The following is a 20705-nucleotide window of genomic DNA, read 5'->3' as shown; positions in this document are numbered from 1 at the left end:
TTGTTCACAAAGTTTGCCACCAATTTTTTCTTGAACGAGGCGAACTGAATTGCCATCTTCTTAAATGCCCATCCCTTTACTTTGTCAGCTTTGCCTGGGGGAAAGTTGAAGTGCAACGACACCTCTTTCCATAACAAATCTTTCTCTGAATCTGGCACGATATCTTCAGGTCGATCAGAGACTTTATTTCTCTTCCAAAGCTTGTACTTTATGGGGACGTTCTCCCTAACAAGATATCCCAATTGATTTACAAAGGTCGTCTTAATTTGACCAGGGGCTAGTGGCTCGCCGGTTGCTTCGTTGATCTCCGTGATGGTCGTACATCCTACCATCTTCCTCTTGGAGCCACGTTTCCGTTTAGGCCTCGTCGATCCTGATGCCTGAAAGAATCGCAAATTTATCAAGCGGGTTGCTAGCAACTAGTGTACGTCACGGTAGGTACTGACAAAACGTTTATCCTGATGCCTGGAAGAATCACTAAATTTCATACCTCGGCTTCCTCGACATTTTCTTCTTCCTCCCCACTAATATCTTGCTCCTGGTCGCCAGGATAATGCAAGTTTAAAAATTGGCTGCCATCGTTCTCGTCCTCATGAAACTCTGGAGCTATTTGCCCAGTACTACCACAAATGAGCTCGTGCATTAACTCGTCTTGGTTGTCCGTAGGATCCATTTCCACTACCCGAAACAATAAAAAAACATTAAGTATTTTCTAGTACTAATAAAATGTATGTATTTGCAAGGTTTAAAATGTATATATTTGCAAGGTTCGTACCCGTGCATTGCTACGGGCGATGAAAACAAATTACAGTAATACACAGAGTACAGGGAACACATAATACAATTAGACACAATATCACATAAATGAAAGAATAGCCGATGTAATCATATTGAAATGAAAAAAGCAAAAAAAAAAATAAAAAATCAACAGATCTTCCAGCAGCGTGATGCTTGATGATATCAACTGAAACCAACACATTAAACCCCACGTACCCATATTGACATTTGAATTATAGAAATGGTGTTCTAACATGGATTAACATTGAGCATTACACGTACATCAAGCATTGACCACACACAATATGTCATACAACATTTAGATCACCAATTACCGAAGAATATAACTCATATACCTCCTCCATCGACCTTCGAGTTTGTTCGACTTTTATCAGTATTCCAATTACCGAAGAATATAACTCATCTACTAATGATCAAAGTTGAGAAGATCAAGCAAATGCAGATGTAAACCTTCTTCAGCAGATTCTTCGGAGGGCGTGGAGGACAGCAAGTTCACCACCACAAGTAATCTGAAATTGTTATAAACACATTGAGATCAAATTAATGAATAATGTGCAGTTAGGTGATGCCTAGATACAAATTAGAAAAACTCACATGATGAGATCAAAGAAATATTTGTAAGATAGTACAAACATTGTGACTTTCACAATTCTGGAAATATGGACAGATTGTTTTTTTTTGACTTTGAAGCTATAAGTTTTTCATTTCACAAGTCAGATATGTATTAGCTACTCAAGCAAACCAGTCAATAGCATGGATGGTTATTAGAGGTGATTGTTCCCCCTACCCGCCAAGGCTGCGAGAAAATGTTTTAGGATATAACATTTGGACATCAAAATATATGTAACTGCATCCAGGTCACTCTTTCTTTCTGAAGACCACAATCTTTATTCAGTTATAATCTGCATGCGTCATGCCCCTACCATAGTAACTGTGAAAATCCGTATTGTTTTCTCTGAGTTAATAAATGAATTAGTTGATACATATGTTGTCCTTTTAGCATGTAAATTTCTGGCAATTAAAGGATTTTAACTTCACCAGTTTTTACTATTCACTATTGTATGAGCCTTTTGTATGTCTCAGTCAAGGAAGATCTATCCACAACTTTAGAACCATATTCTGCAGGCCCAGAAGTGAATATTTACCGTAGGACTGACACTTAGAATTTATACCTTCTGTTCATGTACATGCATGATCCATTGTATTAGGTTTTCTTACAATGGAAGGCTGCACATATATGTGACATAGCATTATTGTTGATAACCTTGTCACCTGATTGCAACGTAGCAGATGACATGCAACCAAGCAGTTGGGTAATCTTTTAGACTTTGAGCCTACTAAAAGTAAAACATATAGATACCTGATCAAATGTTTTCTGTACATTACTTGCAACAATTTTTTAGTTGATTCAAAACCATACCTATGCATCCAATTCCTGTATTTCTATAATCTCATGAAACACATGGCCATTCAATGAACGAGAGATTATATTTATTTGAGAACTCATTTTCACCTGCAAATATAGTTATTTGTACACCCCTAATGAAACTGGATTGGACCAGCTGAGACAGAGCTAGAAATTATACTAGGTTAGAGCCATAGAGTATGAATAATCATTTTGGCACAAAGGGACCAAATGCTAACTTCCTGACTAATCATCTTAAGATAGTAGTCTCCCTGGACAGGATCGTTGTATTATTATTTGGTGAGGCCACATCACGAGTGGAGATCGAATTAATGATGGAAAGGTAGTGTGTAACTTCCTGCATAAAATTGATGAATGCTTGCCCTACAGTGCCTTTGTGATTATCAGATTTCTTAACTTCAAAATTTTGATTAGGTGTTGCTTTGAGCACTGGTTAAAGAACTGTTTACTAATTAATTTGAGGCTACCATGGTACTATACTATGCCAAAATAAGTTACCGACCTTAATCTTGATCCTGCATTAGACATCTGAATATATAGAAAGCATACATAATTACCGAAGAGGGCGAGCGAGGAGGAGGTCCGGAGGGAGGGGTCGACGGTGGCTGGGGGCCGGAGCTTCGGGCGCCGCAGCAATGGCGCGAGGAGATGGGTCAGTGGCGCGAGGACCTCGAGGCGGCACGGGCAGCCGGGCGGCCGGGCTGCGCAGGACGGGCCGCGCGCGAGGACGACGACGAGGTGCGCCGCGGCCGGAGCTTCCGGCGGCGGCAGCAACGGGGCGCGAGGACAGGAGCAGTGGCGCGAGGACCCGGCGGCAGAGGAAGACGGGCGGCCAGGCTGCGGGGAAGGGGCCGCGCGCGAGGACGACGACGTGCGCGGCGGCCGGAGCTTCGGGCGGCGGCAGCAGGGGCGCGAGGACGCGGGGGCGGCGGGTAAGTGTTGGGGCGACGTCGATCTGAAAACTGGGCGAAGGGGCTAACTTGTTGGGGGGATGGCGCGGTTAGTGCCGGCTGGTGTTACCAGCCGGCACTAACTTGCCCACGTGACGTCAGGTGGGCAACTTAGTGCCGGCTGGTAACACCAGCCGGCACTAACGTGGTCAACTTAGTGCCGGCTGATATTACCAGCCGGCACTAAGTTGCCCACCTGACGTCACGTGGGCAAGTTAGTGCCGGCTAGGGTTACCAGCCGGCACTAACGTGTCCGCGCTTAGTGCCGGCTAGGGTTACCAGCCGGCACTAATGTGTCATCCGCGCGGGAATTGGCGCGCGGGAACTGGCCACGCCAGTTCCCATTTTCACTAAATTTGCAGTATTCATAAATTTATTCAACATAGGCTCAATAATTAGAATAATATAACAAAAATTTATATCTTATTTTTAGCTACACAATAATTATAGTAATTATATGTACACAATAATAATAGTAATTGAAGTAAATTAACGAATATGCAACCATTATCAATTATGTGTAGCGTAAAGGGTTTATATGTGTATATGTTTCTGTTATTGATAATAAATCGAAAACACTTCATTTTGATCCATGCAAAATTCTTCAAAAAACTTTTCAATAGTACCCTATACAATGATATAATCAATTCTCATATTACTTGATTATTTGTTTGTAATTTAATGTTTCAATGCTTCTAGTAATACAAAATTTGTGAATGTAAATAATATTTATACCATGCAAAAATATAATATTATCTGAAGATGATATTATGTCATAATTGGAGAAATAGTATCAAGAATTGAGATAAGTACGATGCGGTGCGTTACATTACATCACTGATTGAGAGAATTCAATACATAATTTAAAAAAACTACTACTCATTATCATTATGTACTGGAACATTGATAATCTTCCTTTTGACGAAAGTGCCTTGAGCGTGATCACAGCGTAAGTAAGGTGTGTCCTCTTTGGATAAGAGGATGCTAGGGTCAACGTCAACTGAGAATGGAGGAAGGTCATCAATCTGGTCATAATCTTCCGAATTGTCCGAAATATCCTCAACTCCAACAACTTTTCTTTTTCCTGGAAGAACTATGTGCCGTTTCGGCTCATTTCCAGCCTTGTCTGCTTCAGACGTCTTATCTGACTTCTTCTTCGGTTTGCTCGACATGTCCTTCACATAGAACACTTGTGTCACATCCTTGGCTAGAACAAATGGTTCATCTTTATATCCAATCTTTTTAAAGTCAACTATGGTCATCCCATACCGGTCCTTCGTTACGCCTCCTCCAGCCACCCATTCGCAACGAAATAAAGGGACAACTATGGGTCCATATTCAAGTTCCCATATCTCCTCTATGACACCATAGTAGTTGTTCTTTTCTCCATTACTGTTTACTATACACATACGGACACCACTGTTTTGGTTGGTGCTTTTTTTGTCTTGAGCTCTCGTATAAAATGTATACCCATTGATTTCGTACCTTGGTATTGCTGGACAGTGATTGATGGTTCCCTAGCCAGCCATTGAAGTTCTTGATCAACTGTGTTGTTGCCCAATAATTTTCGTCTAAACCAGCCGTCAAAAGTTTTTATATGTTGGCGTGTAATCCAAGAAAGATTCTTTTGTGGATTTTCAGACTGTATAATATTCATGTGCTCATCAATATATGGAGCCACCTTGGATGAATTCTGAAGAACCGTGAAGTTTGCTTGGCTGAATTCACTACAAGGGATGTGCACATTACATTTCTTTCCTAGTGTGCCTTTTCCCTTTAATCGCCCCTCATGGTGTGACACGGGGAGCCCAATCGAATTGAGATCGGGAAGATAGTCAACGCAAAACTCAATGACCTCCTCGGTTCCATAGCCCTTAGCAATGCATCCTTCTGGGCGAGAACGTTTACGCACGTACTTCTTCAATACTGCCATGAATCTCTCGAAAGGGAACATATTGTGTAGAAAAACAGGACCCAGAATAGTTATTTCTGTCACAATATGAACTAGAAGGTGTGTCATAATATTGAAGAAGGAAGGTGGGAAGACCATCTCAAAGCTAACAAGACATTCGACAATGTCTTTCTGCAGCTTTATTAGATTATTTGGATTAATTGCTTTCTGTGAAATTTCATTCATGAATGCACAAAGCTTTACAACTGCCAATCTCACATTTTCCGGTAGAACACCCCTCAGTATAACCGGAAGTAATTGTGTCATCAGAACGTGGCAGTCATGGACTTCAAGTTTTGAATTTTCTTCTCTTTCACATTTATTATACCCTGTATATTTGAGGAGTACCCAGACGGGACCTTGATACTGTTCAAGCAATCGAACATGATTTCCTTCTCCTCTTTACTCAGATTATAGCTGGCAGGTTTTAAATAGTGGCGTCCTTTGTCTCTCTTCTCGGGTTGCAAGCCTTGTCGCCCGGCTAGCATCCACATGTCGCGCCTTGCTTCCAATGTGTCTTTTGACTTACCATACACTCCCAGAAAGCCTAGTAGGTTGACGCAAAGATTCTTTGATAGATGCATCACATCAATTGCGTTGCGAACCTGTAAGACTTGCCAATAAGGTAGGTTCCACAATATAGATTTCTTCTTCCACATTGGAACATGTCCCTGGTCATCCTTCGGAACAGGTTGGCTACCGGGACCCTTTCCAAATACTACCTTCACATCCTTGATCATCGAGAACACACGCTTTCCATTACGGAACAGAGGCTTACGACGAGTTTCGGACTCTCCTTTGAAATGCTTCCCTTCGGTTCTTAGGGGTGATCGGTAGGAAGGAATCGGCGATGGCCCATGTATATGCACTTCTTACAGTGTTTCAAATAAATGCTATCGGTTTCATCATAACAGTGGGTGCAGGCCATGTATCCCATATTCGACTGTCCCGAAAGTTTTGCAAGTGCAGGCCAATCATTGATGCATACAAAAAGCAAAGCTCGGAGGTTGAAAGACTCCTGTTTATACTCATCCCACACATGTACACCTTCTTCTTTCCAGAGCAGTAAGAGATCATCCATCAAGGGTTGCAGGAACACATCAATATCGTTGCCAGGTTCTTTTGGCCCTTCTATAAGCACCGGCATCATGATGAACTTACGCTTCAGGCATAACCAAGGAGGAAGGTTGAACATACATAGGGTCACGGGCCATGTACTATGAGCGCTGCCAAACTCACCGTACGGATTCATTCCATCCGCACTTAGAGCAAATCTTATATTCCTTGGGTCGTTGTCAAATTGAGGATACTCTCGGTTAAGGTTTCTCCACTGGGACCCATCTGCTGGGTGTCTGATCATGTGATCCTCCTTACGGTCTTCTTTGTGCCACCGTATCAACTTAGCGTTGTCCTTGTTTTTGAAAAAGCGCTTCAGACGTGGTATTATAGGGAAGTACCACACCAACTTTGCGGGAACTCTCTTCTTTACCGGCTCCCCATCAACATCACCTGGATCATCTCGCCTGATCTTATACCGCAATGCGCTACAAACAGGACAAGCTTCCAAGTTCTCGTATTCGCCGCGATACAGGATGCAGTCGTTAAGACATGCGTGAATCTTCTGCACGTCCAATCCAAGAGGGCAAACCATCTTTTTAGCTTCGTATGTTGTTGACGGCAGTTCATTACCCTCAGGAAGCATGTTCTTTACAATCTTTAATAGCTCACCAAATCCCTTATCGGTGACACCATTACTTGCCTTCCATTTCAGCATCTCTAGCGTGGTACCCAACTTCTTCTGCTCCGGTTTGCAATTAGGGAACAACGGCCTTTTGTGATCCTCCAACATCTTCTCAAACTTTAATGCCTCCTTCACAGTGTCACTGTCTTTCCGTGCATCAAGCAACGCCTGACCTAGCTCGTCAGGTGGCTCCTCTTGTTCAACATTTGCTTCACCCTCGTCCATTGGTTCATCTTGAAAGCTACCTGTTTCATGAACCCATGCCCAATCTGGAAGATTGTTATCACCATCGTCATCTTCTTCATTATCTTCCATCATAACTCCAACTTCGCCGTGCTTAGTCCAAAGGCTATAGTTACTCATAAAACCATTCAAGGCCAGGTGATTCCATAGAGTTTCTCTTTTCCGAAATTCCTTTTTATTTTCGCAAACACTGCATGGACAACACATTAAACCCTTTGGCGACCTATTTGCCACTGCTGCCTTGAGAAAAGAATCTAAACCCTGAATCCACGCCGAGGTGCTCCGGCTTCCGTGCATCCATTGCCGGTCCATCTGTACAAATTAAAAAAAAATCATGCTCATTATCTCTAAAAACAGGTTACTATGAAGTAATTCAAAAAAATGTAAATGTGTCATAGGCCACCTATCTAGTAAATTTAAACTAAATAGCAAAATAAATTGGCACAATAACATATACACATGTCACCATAAAATAATTCAAAAAAATCATTCTAAATGTGTGATGTTCAAACTATATAATAATCATTCTCTGAAAAGCAACTAATCAATTCTACCTTGCTCAAATTAATGAACAAATTAGTGAATCATGCTCATTGTCCCTCATCCTTAAAATCCCTAAAATTATGCATAGTAACATATACACATGTCACCCCTCTAAACTTTATGCCCCAGAAAACGAACACACCCTAAATCGTGCGAGTACTGCGAGTTCTAATTTGCGGTTGTTCTGGGTCATTTTATGTGATTTTACAAGTGCCCTGTTGCTTTGTTGATGACTTGTGTTTTTGCGAGTTTGTTGGTGGTTTTTGTTCGTGGTCGCGGTTGTTCCGGGTCGTTTCTGTTATTTTACAACTACCCTGTTGCTTTCTCGTGACGACTTGCGTTTTTGGATGTCATTTTCGAAACCTCTAAATATGGTTTTGGGAAGGATTTTGATGATTCTTAAAAAATTTATAATACAATCATGTGCCCACTTCACATCCTCCCATTCTTATGTATTAAGTACATAAATCTCCTTGCATTATGACAATAATATCCATATATATCGTTTTGAGAAAGTTTTATTTGCAGCCATTTGGATTTATTCAGTGCAGTGACATCTAAGGTTATTGTGCATTTTTCATAATATATGCCATACCATTGCTTTGATTCGAGTTCGAATTGATTGGGACTTGGGAGCAATATCAACCCAATGAGATATGGCATCATTCCTTTTGTTGGATAGGAAGAAATACATCTAGGACATGTATATTGATTGGAAATATACGAAATCTTTATCAACTTGCATTCAATAGTAGCCGTACAGTTCGAAAAGTTCTACAGTGAATTTCCTCTGTAGTTTTACTCAAGATTTATTTGCAAAGCTTTGAATTATACATACATCGGGATATTTATAATTTGCAGAAATTTTTCTAGAGATTATTATATGGCTTGTGCATTTATTGTGTGCGGGTTGTCCAATAGATCACGACCCCCTTTTTGTACATCTTGCTATGGTGCATTTGCTTTGTCGGGATTGATTTCAGTTTGTTGGGCTTGTGCATGTAATAACTAGTGGGTGCCCTGATTTGTTTCGTATTGTGGCCATGAACCCACAACACCAAGTCTATTTGTCATGTTTTCATGAATTAAAGGAAAAGGTATTTCTTCATACTTGATATGAGATGGTATACATGGTTTTGTTTCTTTTTCATAACATTAAAAGTCCCTCATCCTTAAAATTCCTAAAATTTTGCACATTAACATATACACATGTCCCGTGAAATAATTCAAAAAAATTATTATAAATGTGTGATGGTCAAACTATCTAGAAAACCTTCTCTAAAAGTAACAAATCGATTCTATTTTGCTCAAATTAATGAACGAATCGGAAAATTATGCTCATTTTTCCTCAACCTTAAAATCACTATTTTCTTTATCTAGAAAGCATGAAACAAAGAATAAACACCGTGAAAGAAGAGTGGAAGAAGCTACTAACCTTTGGTGCACTTGAATGGGTGAAACTCTCACAAATTTGGGGAAAAATGGGCAGCACCTCCCCTGTAACACGCCATGAGAGCGAAGGAGGGCTCGGGAAGAAGAAGAGTGGCAAATGAAATGGAGGGAGGGCTGGGATGTGGTGGCCGGTATATACGGGGCAAGTTAGTGCCGGCTGATGGCTTTAGCCGGCACTAACAGTCTACGTTTAGTGCCGGCTAGAGCCGACAGCCGGCACTAATTTGTAATTGACCAAGTTAGTGCCGGCTAGTTATGCCGACCGGCACTAACGTGCGTTTCGACCGTTGTGGCAGCCGTTTGACAGTTGGGGGGATGGCACGTTAGTGCCGGCTGGTATTTCTAGCCGGCACTAACGTGCCCGCCTGACACTGTTGAGGCACGTTAGTGCCGGCTCGTTTTTGACCGGCACTAACGTGCTGGTACCGATAGACCGTTTTCTAGTAGTGCAGGATGCCCAACGGCATAGATGGGCCATGTACCCAGGCACTGAAAAATACATCATGAGGTCTGTGTGTTTCTGTGATTGTGTGCACTTCATTGGAGCTACCTCAGCAAACACGGTAGTGATTGATGAGCTTGGTGGTCCACTCGGACATGACATGGTCTTTGTGGATGTTCCTGTAGCAGAAAATGGTCACATGGTTGTTTGGGGCAAGTATGGCCGCCATGTGTTCAAATGCTTAGACAACATCTACCTCTGCTTGTTGTTTCGTAATTATGAGGATGTGAATGCTGTGAGTGCCCAGGTATTTCTTCTTGAGTCTAGTGAGGGTTATCATCTGGTACCTACCGATGACATTGGGAGCTACGCAGTATTCTTGGGCGCCAACAAACCCGTGGTGCTCCCAGCTGAGGATGGATCATTTATCCAGCGGAGGAATACTATCTATGTTACTGATGATGACGTACGGAGCTGTCACAAATGGGAGAGTGCTATCCATTGATCTTAGCTCTCATGAGGTCTTGCCCATACCTTTCCCAAATGATATATCAATCAACCACTATGGGGATGCATCTTGGGTGGCAGCACCGCCTCTGGATAGCTCAATCTGGCATATGTGGCAGTGCAATAATTAGTGTTCCATGTTTGCGTCTGTAGTTAGCCACATCTCTGTGTCTTTTGTTGTCTTGTTTCTGTTAGAATTAAGTCCTGATGGTGAGAGAATAATGTGTTAGTAGTGCCTGTGAGCACTTTGTCTGTGGGTGGTTCGTGCCTACGTGCACCTTCTCACCAATTATGCTTTGCTAGTGCCTATGTGCACCTTATCTATTAGATGCTTTGCTTAGCTTCTAAGTATCCTACCCATGGTTGGCCTATATGTACCGCAAACCTGCCTTTGTGGCTGTGTGGTTAATGAGAAAGTGATCTATTGGGCCAATAGTTTCTTGGTTCAATCATTAAATGTAACGCCTGCAAGAACATGTTTGCGTCTGTAGTTAGCCACATTTCTGTGGCTTTTGTTGTCTTGTTTGTTGGTTCAATGTAACGCTTGCAAGAACACCTTGGATTCTGATTTATGCTTACTCTTTGATGTTTGGTATCTGTTGAAATGTCCCAGTACATGTCTTCCTGAAGTGTCCAAGCTGCAAGTTTTATCCATAATTGGTCATGTATTTGGAACTCTACACCATACTGTCAACACCATTTTCTTCTTGAGTATAGCCTATTTCTATTTTAGTGCTATTTGTACTCTTCAAATTTCTTCAAACTCATTGATGAAGTGCTGTGACGACTACAGAATTTTTTTTGAGAAATGAGGCATGGTATTGTTTGGACAAACTGGAGTTCTCCATCTAGGACAATAATGGAACACTGTATTGGCCATTTTGCTTTCTTTCCCCCCTCCAGGCTGCTCCTTTTGCTTTGGAATTTGATGCATTTTCTTTTACATTAATATTCTTGACTTGTATAGCAATGATGAGGTATTTGCATTAATATTCTTGACTCGTCTAGCAATGATGAGGTATTTAGTCCTACCGGTCAGTTTGATGTCTGCAATGGTGACATGGTGGTGAAAGAGCAGCACCACTGCATCCCAATTCATGGACCAGTGATGGAAGAGGGCGATGATTTCCGCTTTTAAAGGGAAACGAGGGCAGTTGCAGACAATGGTACTGTGTGGCGTCTGAAAGGATGGCAGTGGCAGCAGAAAACTAGCGGTGTGGTGTTGGGTTGGTGGCCTATTCCCACAGGTGAGCAGCGGCAGCCAACCAACATCCACCTGTTCAAGTTTGGGTGTTCAGATATTTGTGCAATTTCCATATGGTGTTTTCCTTTGGTCTTTGCATTTGTTTTACTCTCTTTTTTTTCAGTTGGATTTGGAGACTGGAGTATTGTACAAAACTGTTGAGGGAATCTTAGCCATAATTGGGAAAGAAGATGCCTTAGTTGTCGCATACTTTCTTCTTTACCACGGCATGCGACAGGTAACTTGTGTACTCTATATGCTGATTAATTCATCATATCAACATTTGTTTATGATCTGTGTTGCTCTCGTTGATTTTTGATGTCTGTTGAAATGTCCCAGTATGATTCCTTTCCCTTTTTTCCCTCTCAGTACTTCCAAATTTCTGATTACTAATTGCATCGTTTCAAATCCAAAATGATTTGCTTCTAAATTTTGGTGAGCAATGGTTTAGCTATACAACGTATCCTTGCAAGGAAAATGAATTGATTACAACCCATGATGACTGTACTCCCTTCTCAAGAAGATTAAGGAGAAACTAGAGGGAGATAAATAATTGGTCACAAATGTCCAATCTTAAGGATATGTTGGATTCTTTAATATACTGCATGAGACAACCCATCATTTTGGTATAGATGCTTTATTTGTTCTTTCTGCTTGTAAATTTTGGACATTCTGCCCTTTTCTAGACCCTTTTCTAAACCCTTTTCACTGCCACCAAATCTAGACCTCTTGCCCTTGCTGCAACCATCAAACAATAATAAGTATTCACCACTATAGTCAATCTACAAATGTGTGCAGCAACAACATTCAACTTCTATCAACTGCAGTGATGAATAACAAGGACAAGTTACAGGGGTGCCATGTTTTATCTGTCTCTTTGATGATATCCCATCTTTTTTAAAATTAAGCAAGTGTATGAGAAGTTCAAGATGCTATTTGTTTTCACTGGATGTTGTTATAAACGATGATGAATAAACGATGAAAGTAAACAGATCAAACAGAAAGGGGACACGAGATTTAACGTGGAAAACCCAACCAATGCGGAAGGGAAAAACCACGGGCGCTAGCCAGCAAGAACTTCAATATATCAAGAGTCGGGTTACAACGCCGTGCGGTGGCTTACAAGAAGATCATAGTCAAGGGGAAACCCTAATCGGATATATAATTCGCTCTGGCCCAAGCCTCCGGCGACGGGCCTCCGCTACGCTCCGTCACAAGTCGGCCTTTTTTGTACAACTGAATTTGGAACACAACTCAACAAACTCCATCTTGAGACAAAATCCTCTTGTAGCATAAATAAATCCTTCATCCTGAACACATCAAAAAGAAAAAAAAACTTCTAGCGCCAAACAGCCTCTTGGGCTAATCCAATAAGCCAACTAAGCTTGAGCATAGCTCAAACTTAGCAACAGGGACAGGCTTTGTCAACGTATCAGCAGGATTATCATGAGTACTTATCTTGCATACCTTTAGCTTACCCTTTTGGATCTCATCACGAACATAATGGTACTTGATTTCAATGTGCTTTGTCCTCTCATGGAACACCTGATCTTTGGAGAGACATATAGACTTTGACTGTCAGAAAATAGGTTAATGCAAGAATCAACTCCACAAAGCTCAGCAAATAAACCCTTTAACCAAATCAATTCCTTGCATGCTTCAGCAATAGCCATATACTCCGCCTCTATGGTAGATAAAGCAACAACAGGCTACAAAACAGCCTTCCAACTCACCGCACAACTGTCAACAGAGAACACATAACCTGTGAGCGACCTTCACCTATCCAAATCACCCGCAAAATCTGAATCCACATAGCCAATAAGTCCCTTTTCAGTTCTGCCAAACTTCAAACAATAATCTGCCGTCCCTCTGAGATACCTAAAAATCTACTGAACTGCCATCCAGTGTTCTTTACCAGGATTAGACATATATCTGCTAACCAAACTCATAGCATATGATAAATCCGGACGAGAGCAAACCATAGCGTACATTAAAGAACCAACAGCACTGGAATAAGAAACCTTTGCCATGTACTCAATATACTGAATTGTACTAGCACACTGCTTAGTTGATAATTTAAAATACGGTGCAATAAGAGTACTAACAGGCTTTGCATCATGCATGTTGAAATGGTGAAAAACTTTATCAATGTAACCATGCTGACTAAGAAATAATAAACTAGCTTTTCAGTCTCTAGTCATTTCCATACCTAGAATTTTCTTAGCAGCACCAAGATCCTTCATATCAAACTCACTACTCAACAATTTCTTCAATGTAGTGATCTCTTTCCTGCTCTTGGCAGCAATCAGCATATCATCAACATATAATAGCAAGTATATAGGTGATCCATCCACAACCTTGATGTAAACACAGCTATCATATTTAGACTTTTTAAAACCATGTGACAACATAAATGAATCAAACCTTTTATACCACTGATGAGGGGATTGCTTCATCGCTCTGGCCCAAGCCTCCGGCGACGGGCCTCCACTATGCTCCATCACAAGTCGGCCTTTTTTGTGCAACTGAATTTGGAACACAACTCAACAGATGTCGATAGTATACAATCGATCTATCGATTGTCACATTACCTCTCCCACGCTCATAAAAGCTATTAGTAGATAGGTAATGGTATGGAAGGAGCAAAGTAACAAAAGCTTTGGGAAACACCTTCCATGCCATCGAGTTTAAAGTTTCTTCTACATATATATTTTTTCGGACACCGGATGTCTTTATTTTACATGGATTTAGTTCTGCAATTTGCTTCTTTGGAGCACACTATTATTTCCATGTGCCATATTTGATGAAATTATAGGATTGAATTGACTATCTTTCTCTTGCAGCAGTAGATCTCATCAATAACGAAAAGTCAGTGTTGCCATAGCCACATCTATCCTCCAAGCAGTGTTTGTAACCTATAGCAAACAATACTAAGGTCCATGCCACTAGTTTCCCATCAAAAGATAATGCAGTCACTCGGTATCACATCCCTTACTTCGTCCTTTATGTATTTTGTAAAGGATTCCTTCCTGGTAACTTCAACTGCTGCCTTTGTTAAGGCTGGCTTGAAAAATGTTGTAATTGTTTAGGACAAGCTAATTAGTTCAAAAATATTTTAAACGCCATATATTTAAAAACGGAGGGAGTATATGCGAACAATAGTTATGGTGTCAGCATCCCTTTCCTCTATTGATGCTCTTTAAGGTGTCGATGTTCATGTTCTTAAACATTCTGCCATCCTCAATTCTCCCACTTCCCCCTTGACACAATAGTTGCCAGCCCATGAGCCCCTCTTTTCTTGGGCTTCAGCAGTCAGTATGATGACATTCTTCCTGCCAGACTCGTGAGTACCCACCCCTAGTGTTGAAAACTTGGCTAGTTTCTTCGAGAATGGAAGCTTTGCCCTACAGCTTTCAAATTCTTCTGCTTCTAAGAAGTTTATGACCCTGCTTTAGATGATAGAGGATTTGACAAAAATACCTTCCTGCCATCTATTTAACTATTCTTTTGAAATGCCATCTCATCCTAACCCTCGAGGCTTCCAAACTTAAGCACTGCCCATGACCAGGCTAAACCTAGCATAAGCAACGGCGACCTGAAACATGTCATTTGGCCAGGAGATTCAGCTTCAGTGTCCAAAGGTTGGGACTTTCCACTAAACACAAAGCTACTACAGATTTACATGCATGTGAGACGTGAGTTCATTTTTTAATTTATTTTGAATCCCGACACTAATCCTTGCACCAGTGGGTCAATTGTTAGGTGCTACAGCATTGATGTCTTTGACTTTGGGGGTGGCTGCGAAGAGAGTAGAGACTACCATATGCTCGGCGATATGAGTACATTTACTATGGTTTCGCCAATTCTCATGACCAGTTGACATTCCAGGTGTTCTTATAAGTTAGCACTTTCCATGATTATTGCTTCCCTGGCGAATTATTTTGAAAGATTTCTCATTCTATATGTACTTCTTTCCCTTTTTTTTCTGTTTTCTGATTCCATGAGGGAAGTTTTGACGTGGCAGTAGGTGATGTGACAATTATTGTTGGTCAAGCTTGACATGTGGGGTTGTGGACTTCACACTGCCATGCTCCCATGCACAATTGGGTGTCTTAGTGTTTCTCTTAGCTATATATAAAGTTAGTTCTACGTGGATCTTGTTAAAGCCACTGACAAATAACCTCTGGGTTGCAATTATGGTCTTTATCTACTTCACTGGTTTTCCTAGGGGCAAGGTGGAAACAGTTCAGTACTATATCCTGTTTTACATTCTCCAGTTTGACCTTTTCACATGGCATGTTGTAACAACTATCCTTGTTCTGCCTAGCACTATATTGAACTGCGCATCTTTCTAGTACTTTGAACTCAAACTTATAAATGTTCCTCTTTCTTGCTTCAATTCTTAATTATATATCTCTATATTATACTTTGTGACAGATCAAATTTTTTTTGGAAAGCAAAACTGTATTAAACATTGCTTCGGGGCAAATCGCCGGATGCGAGCTCTCTTACAAACTCAGGGGCTTGACTCATACACATATCAGAGGCAATGGCCAACGTGCTTGCTCCATAAGTCGCTAAACAGTCAGCTACCATATTACAAGATCTATTACATAGCGTGACGATACAAGATGAGAATTCTGTTTGCATAAGGTCCTATCAATTCCTATGGAGCAAAGAGCTGATTGCCAGGACAGAAGCATCCGCCTCCAGAATAATGTGTGTCATTCCAAGTTGAGCAGCCTGCTGAATAGCCTTGAGCGCCGCTACTACTACAGTCTGTATAACCGATGCTGCTCGCATAAATTTACCAGCCCCGGCCAGCAGCACCTCACCTTTACTGTCCCTCACCACAAAGCCCCAACCTCCAGTTCTGGTGTTCTGATCATATGTGCTATCAGTGTTGATCTGTAAGAAGTTTTCAGATGGGGGCTTCCATGAATGAATGGCAGGGGACTGAACTTTCTTCCCATTAACCACCAATTTTCAAATTCAAACAAGAAGAAAGTTAATTGAACCTTGAATTTCAGCAGCGCACTGCAGCCTCCCACCATCATTCACTTTGTTCCTTGCCGACCACCATCTCCACAAGAACACAATGACCTTCAATTGTTTGCTCTTCACCAGCTCCCATATCTTGTTCATGGTTTCCTTCCCCAACTGGCATTTTATCAACTCAACTCTGACGTCTTCCATATTCATGGAGCGCCAGCATTGCTTAACATACTTACACTTGAAAAAAAATATGCCCACAATCCTCATCAAGCCTTTTACAAATTGGGCATACTCTGTCTAGCTGTGCACCTCGTCTTACCACATTTCTCCTCACTGGTAGGCATGGACTAATCAACAAATAAACATCTTGACTTTGTTGAGGACTTTGTTGCCAGATTTTAAACCAATTAAACTGACCCACATCACCTACTTCATTCCTTGACGATGATGTGTCATGTCCTGTACTATTCTCTCACTTCTACAACAAACTTATATGCTGATTTAACTGAAAATTGCCCTTTTGCATCAAAATACCATGCTGGCCAATCAATCCATCTGCTCACCAATTGGAATCCGGAGGATTTCTGCAGCATCTTCTGGCCAAAAAGAATCATGGATTAGCTGCTTATCCCATTCACCTGTTGTGACAGATCAAATTAAATTACCACTTAAACTTTTGAATGCTCTTCATAATTTGAAATTGTGACAGATCAAATTATCAAGGGCATTCAAAAGTTTAAGTGGCGATTTGGTGCTTTGGGATGCTTGTATTAGCTCAGATCTATACAATGATCCTATCTTCATTGGCTTGTTGCTAACTAAACAGAGGCTCCAACGAGGCAAATTCTGTATACCAGTGTTGATCATTTATGCACAGAATGCTTAGGATGCTCTGGTTTGATGAGCGCAAAATATACAGAGGCTCCAGTTTGCTGAAGGAATGTGCAAAAGCATTGAGGACGACAGGATCAAGGCATGGAGGGGTGTCAGCTATCTCCGGTGAGATCGCGTATCTAAATTCTTTTCTTGACAGTATGTAAAAGAGTTGAAATAGTTGGGCCCATCAATAAGGCTGATGATCTGCAGCTTCATTTAAGGGGCTCCACACTGGTACCTGACCCTTAGAAGGCCATCTTGATCTGAACAGAGGGATGTGTAGGTTTTTGGATTCACAAGAGATGGATCAGGGATGCAAGTCCTTTCCCATGATTATGGCAGTGCTGATGCTGATTTTGTGAATCTCAGTTCACGGAGCTTCAAATATCTCATCATCACCAATGGACTGATAAAACTTGCTGTAGTTCATTTATGCCACCATGCTGAAAATCATCAGTCCATGGTGTGTTCACTGGAGTGGAGACACTGCTAGTGACATTGAACCATAAAAATTGCCGAGTAGCAGCATGGCTAATGACCCTGTGCCAGCTGAATCAGTCAATAGTGAGATGGAGACCAGCTAGAAAGTTAAGCATGACACCGGTTGTTTTCTGCAGGTTTCTCCAAGCTACGTCAAAAGAAAGAATACACTATCTGCACATTCTATCATGGTTTGTGTATCCTTGCTTGGACTGTGGTAATTTATAGGAGTTTGTATGGGGGCGCCAGAAGTTCTAAGGCTTCCCTTTTGTTCCTCAGGTTGCTTTTTGTTCTTCCATTAATTGTGGTGATTGGGAGGTTTCGGAATTTTTTTTGAAATGATATTATTTTAATAGAAAATTGTATAGAAACGGGTACCGAAACATGAAAATTGTATAAATAACAGTCTATCGGTCATTCAGCAGCCGACAAGCCTACATGGATCTGACATGTCTGTGGAGAGGTTAGCTGGCATTGACCTATCGGCCATTCAAACGCCGATTGGGACGATCGGCCCTTCGAGTGCCGATACCGTTCAACAAGCTAAGCTAGCTAACACCATATGCATGCTAAATTGCTAGTACATGTGCATTCAAGATTTTATAAAAATCGTGGAAAAATAAATATATATCCAATTTAAATGAAATCAACTCCATTATATTTGTAACCTTATCCTCTACAAGACAAAATTATTTGAAATCATAAAATATTTTTCAAAATTTCTAGGATTAGTTAATTGTGTACGCTTTGCTTAATTCATAGTTAATCCATATTAAATCCAAAAATCATGAAACTATTTTTGATAAGTCTAGGCTTTAATTGTGTTTCTTGTGCAATCAATGTTTGGCATGGGGCTGTTGTTTGTCAGTGCAATTTCTGACCTATTTACCTAAAGCTAGTATTTTTAAAAAAAATGCATAATAAATTACAGCTGCTAAAATCATGAATCCAATTGTGTTACCTTGATGTGGCTATGTGATGCTGTTTAAAACTGCTAGGATGTCATGAAATTTGGACTTAACATGAATTAAATATGAATTAAGCAATGCATACACAATTAACTAATTCTAGAAATTCTGAAAAATATTTTGAGTTCATATAATTTTGTCATGTAGAGGATAAGGTTATAAATATAAATGAGTTGATTGGTCCGATAGAACCCGTCAGCTGACCAATAGGTTGACATGGAGGTTGACGTGGAGGCCATGCAGATCGCTTATTGGCTATCAGCTGGCCAATATGCTCTTGTCGGCCTCTTCTATCGGCTACTGCATAGCCGACAGACCACTAAATTTGTAACTTTGAGAATTTGCTACTCATTTTTGCAATTTTCTTTTAAAATAATATTATTTCCAAAAAAAATTAGAAAGTTTCATGTTACTGTGATGAGTACATATCTTGTATTCCAGAAGATTCCCTGTTTATCTAAAGTTATTTTTCATCTTGCCAATCCACTGCATGTCACAATACTTCCCTGACGTTTGCCTCCTCTCTCCGGACATTTCCCAGATGTTTCTCTTTTTTTTTTGTCTCCAAGAAATCGAATATTTCATCTTGTGGTATGGACGTATGGTTGTTTTTTAGGGAAAAAAAGGCAAATTCAATCTCAAAGCAGTATATCTCTATTTTCTGATAAGCATTAGAAGCGAAGAAAGAAATTAAGTTGTTTAATTTCCCGAAACTCATCTACAGTTGTATGACTACAGAGGTAAACTCATTCATAGCACGAGCGGGTTTAGGATTCAGGAGGTGGGTATTCGAAATTTCAAATGGTGTAAATTTCTTTTTGACAGCTCAACCCCTGCCCATATTATATATTAATAGCACATAATGAAGTATCGACAACATATATTGTTCATAACTTGAATTTATTCAACATATAAATAATAGAACACTAAACGATCAACATATCATAGTGGGAACATCTGAAATAAATAGAGGATAAATTCTAAAATAGCAAATGACATTGATAAGAATACTTACAAATTAACAAATTAAAAGATAACTTTACGATTCTTCATAGCTTAAAAATACTTAATAATATCCTCATCCTTCGCTTGCAAGAAAAATTCCCTCAATGAATGTGACCAAACAATTATTCAAAAAATTTTGCCCCATCTTGCTTCTTAACTTGTTTTTTGATAGTGTTCATTTCAAAAAAAGATCCTCTCAACACTAGCAGTTGCAACAAGAAGAACTAGCACCAACTTTAGAAGTTTATACACAATATCATACCAAACTATCTTATTTGTTTTAACTAGCATCATAGACAAATTTTTGAAGTTGTCATCGTTCCTCACATCAGCAATATAGCGAGTTAGTTGAAAACGAAGTTGATTCATTTCTTCAAATATAAAGTCACGAGGATACAACTCCACAAGCTTAACCAACTTCTCAACATTAAAGGGAAAAAAGGAGTTAGCTGGACTGAATGATGCCATACATCTAAGTAGCTCTGTGTTTACCTCATCAAACCTATTATTGACCTTCTGAAGTTGTCTATTAATGACATCTAAAAATATATCAGCATGAAACCGGTGGTAATTAGTGGTACCTCTATAGAACTTAGCTGATCTTTGTATAGGAATATACTTTCCATCCATGTCAACAAATTTAACTTTATGCTTCTCACAAAAAGAAATGACCGTCTTAAAAAATTCTTCCCATCCAACATCTTGTCTCAAAACATCCAATTCTACCTTTGTGAACTCAAGAAGATCCATTGCATTTACAATATCTTGCTCTCTATTTTACAAAATATTGTATAAGTCATTTGTGTATCCAAATATTTCATTCATCAAGTGGAGTAGAAAAACGAACTCAAATAAGTTAAATACTCTGAGCATAATTTGAGCTCCTAATGTGTCAGCCCCTTTACCTTCTTTTCCAACTCTAAAAAGAACTTTCTTGATTGAAGGATACAAATGCATCACATGCATAATATTTTTATAATGAGATCCGCAACATGTATCACCTGGTCTTGCTAAACCCATCTCTTAATTCAATCCTTGGGCCAGTTTCAATTTCACCCAATTTCAGTGCTTCTATCATGTATTCA

The 20705-nt window shown here is 40.2% G+C and overlaps 1 long non-coding RNA gene and 1 pseudogene across 1 annotated transcript; one reads left to right on the top strand and one right to left on the bottom strand.

Annotated features, from left to right (window-relative positions):
- Positions 1-4091: 4091 nt before the first annotated feature.
- On the bottom strand, positions 4092-7316 carry LOC112888688 (annotated as a pseudogene).
- Positions 7317-10379: 3063 nt separating this feature from the next.
- On the top strand, positions 10380-11586 carry LOC112888689. The gene is made up of 2 exons (XR_003227904.1): positions 10380-11300; positions 11421-11586. It is a non-coding gene; the product is annotated as an uncharacterized LOC112888689 (long non-coding RNA).
- Positions 11587-20705: the final 9119 nt, after the last annotated feature.

The sequence above is a fragment of the Panicum hallii genome, chromosome 4 (assembly GCF_002211085.1).
Source record: "Panicum hallii strain FIL2 chromosome 4, PHallii_v3.1, whole genome shotgun sequence".
In the NCBI taxonomy this organism is placed as follows: Eukaryota; Viridiplantae; Streptophyta; class Magnoliopsida; order Poales; family Poaceae; genus Panicum; species Panicum hallii.
This window is presented reverse-complemented; position numbering and strand designations above follow the sequence as displayed.